Below are 3,580 nucleotides of genomic sequence, written 5' to 3' on the forward strand. Positions count from 1 at the left end.
ATAAGACCCAAGTCTAAATACAAAATTCAGTTATATTTCATATACTCCTAATACATATAGCTGGAAGTGAATTTTGTACATTTTTAGTGTGACTGTGCTTTGACTGTAACCTGTCACTTGAGGTCGGGTATAGAATTTTCTTTTCTTATTTTCTTTCCTTTTTCCTTTCCTTTCTCTTCCTTTCCTCCCTTCCTCCCTCCTTCTCTCTCTCCCTCCCTCCCTCCATCTCTCCTTCCTTCCTTCCTTCCTTCCTTCCTTCCTTCCTTCCTTCCTTCTTTCCTTCCTTTTTTTGTTCTTTTGAGACAGGGTCTCCCTGTAGCTCCAGCTGGCCCAGAACTCACTATGTAGACCAGGCTGGTTACATGCTGAACTCACAGAGACCTGCTTGCCTCTCGTTCCCGAGTGCTGGGATTAAAGGTCTGCACCACCGTGCCTGGCTCGGTATAGAATTTTCTACTTGTGCCTTCATATCTTCACTCAAAATGTTCAGATTCCAAAGTTGGATTTGAATTTTAGAATTAGGAGTATTCAGCCTCTATTACTTTTATACTATTTTACTCCGTGTGTGTGTGTGTATGTGTATGTGTGTGTGTGTATGTGTATGTGTATGTCTGTGTCTGTGTGTGTGTGTCTGAGCATGTGCAAGTGGAAGCTGCAGGTTGATGTGAGGCATCTTCCTTAATAATGTTCCTCTTTTTTGACAGAGTCTCTAATTAAACCTGGAGCTCACTGATTTGACTAGACTGGCTGACCAGCAAGCCCCAGGGATCCTCCTGTCTCTGCCTCCCTTTCACTAGATAACAATGATGCACTGCCACGCTTAGCATTTTATGTGGACAATGGGGACTGAGCTTAGATCCTCATTCGTGTCCAGCAAGCACTTCATCGACTGAACTATCTCCCAGCCCCTGTACTACTTTATCTTTTTTTTTTTTTTTTTGGTCTTACTACTTTATCTTTAAAAAAATATTTTTATTGAGTTTTTATGCATTTCATAAAATAGATCTTAATCAAATTCAACCCCCCCATCCCACATTGGTGTCCCCATCTCTCCCCATTGGATCTAAAGCATTCTGTCATATGTGTTAAGTCCTATCTGGTCAAGCATTTGTACCCAGATGTCCCTTGGTGCAAGCTCATCCACTAGAGTCTAGTCAGCCAATCTAGAGTCTCTCCCTTAAAGAAGATCTACTCTCCCTCACCCAGGAGTAATCAGTTGCCAATAGTTCCTAGACTAGGGTTGGGCTCTGCTGCCCATTTCCCTTGTTCTATGCTGATTGGGTCAGCTTGGTCTTGTGCATGCTGTCACCATTGTTGCAAGTTCATATGAGCAAGTTCCCAGTGGCCTGAAATCCTCTGCTTCCTTATGTTCATGTACCAACCCTGGCTCTTACAATCCTTCTGCCCCCCTATTCCACAGTGGTCCCTGAGTTGTGGGTGGGTGAGGTTTAGTATAGGAGTCCTATCCAGGGACACACTCTGCAGTCTCTTATTCTCTAAAACTTAGCCAGTTGTGGCCTTTTGTGTGCATCACACTCTGTTGTATGAGGAAGCTTTGCTGATGAGAGTTGAGGGATATGTTAGTATTCCCTCTACTCCTTGTTCCATTAGGGTTTTTGAGCCTGAGGTGTAGAAGTTCCACTGTAGATGTGTCACTTAGGGCTGGGCATCTCTCGGACATGTATTCTCAGTGTGTGACCAGTTGTGGAACTTTGAAATATCCTGTCTGTTACAAAAAGAAATGTCTGTGATGAGTGGTATACAGTATACTTGTCTGTAAATATAAGGATTCATATTTAGCATATAGTAAGACATTTCATTTGTCTAGAGATATGACAGAGATAGGATCTTCTCTAGGATCTATGACCTCTCTAGGCATGTGCATTTAGCTATATTTACATTGCCTCCCTTGAGTTCCCACCCACCAAGAGGGCTTTAAGTCCAATTAGATAGCTGTTGATTACCCCGTAGATAAAAGTGCCAATACTGCACCAATAGAGATAGTTTGCTGTGCCAGTCGTTGTGGTTATTATTAGGCTTTAAAACTGGGTTGAACCATTGATTGATTTTTCTCTCTTAGCAGCTTGCATACTATGCAAGCAGTTCCTGATCCATTGCTCCAAGTCCTGTGTCCAAAGTATGTCCTGCTTTCAGCAATAAGGTCTTATCTTCAAGTTGCCAGAGGTAATTAAGAGTTGTGGCAATAGCCTGTGTTATTTTGGAAGTGTCTTGGACTATCCTGACCAATAACTCAAAGGGTGGTTTCTCCTGTCTGGCACTGTGTTCTGTATTATATAGCCTTCAAGTATACACATGCACTTAGGTTCAGCTCCTGTATGTGTATTTTTCAGGAGGTTTTCAAACTGATACACTTCCCTCGGACTTTTCACGCCACCTAAGCTTTTTTTATTCTCTCTCTCCCCCTGTCTGACTTCCCTCCTCCCTCCCCAGTTTAAGTTCCTATTTCCCCCACTTTCCCCTTGATAATACCTGTCTGCTGTTATCTCCTTTCTCTTGAGTTCCTTCTTCCCCTTTAGCCCTATGGTTTCTTGTATGTTCTCCCTCCCCACTTCCAGTTGAACACTCCATTTTCCCCATTTCCCCCTTGGTAACATCTGTTCCCTACCTCTTTCAGACTCTTTCTTCTCCTTTACCTCTGTGCTTTCCATTTTTCTGGTTCCTGCTGTTACATCAAGATGTATACTCATATATATGGGATTGGTGCTAAAATCTACAGATGAATTAGAGCATATGTCACTTGATTTTCTGAGTCTGTGTTACTTCACTTAGTATAACAGTTTCCAGTTCCATTTATTTACCTGCAAATTTTATAATTTCCTCTTTCCTTACTGCTGAGTAGAGCTCCAATGTGTAAATGTGGCATATTTTCATTATCCATTGTCATTTGATGGACATTTAGGTTGTTTCCATTTCTTAGCTATTGTGAAAAGAGCAGCAACAAACATCGTTGTACAGGTATCTCTACAGTAGGATGAGTCCTTTGGGTATATGCCAAGGAGTGGTATAACAGGATCATATGGTAGATTCATATTTAATTTTTTATTGTTTTTATTTTATGTGTATGAGTGTATTGCCTGCATGAATGTAAGTGTACCCATGTCGTGCAATGCCTGTGGAGGTGAGAAGAAGAAGGCATCTGATTCCCCTGGAACTGGAGTTACAGATGGTTGTTAGTTGCCATGTGGGTGCCGGGAATCAAACCTAGGTCCTCTGAAGGAGCAGCCAGTACTCTTAACTGCTGAGCCATTTCTCCAGCCCCCAATTTTCAGTTTTTTAAGCATTCTCCACACTGCTTTCTGTAGTGGATGCACGAGTTTGCACTCCCACTAGCAGTCAGTGAGCATTCCCCTTTCTCCACATCCTCACCAGGACTTTGGTGTCTTTTGTCCTCTTGATCTTAGCCAGTCTGACTAGGGTAAGATGAAATCTTAAAGTGGTTTTGATCTGCATTTCTCTAATTACTAAGGACCTTGAGTAATTAAACACCTTTAAAGGTATTTCTTAGTCATTTTTAGTTCTTCATTTGAGGACTCTCTGTTTGGGTCCTTAGCTCATCTTT

Source organism: Nannospalax galili, unplaced genomic scaffold, assembly GCF_000622305.1.
Source record: "Nannospalax galili isolate Female #2095 unplaced genomic scaffold, S.galili_v1.0 scaffold567, whole genome shotgun sequence".
NCBI lineage: Eukaryota > Metazoa > Chordata > Mammalia > Rodentia > Spalacidae > Nannospalax > Nannospalax galili.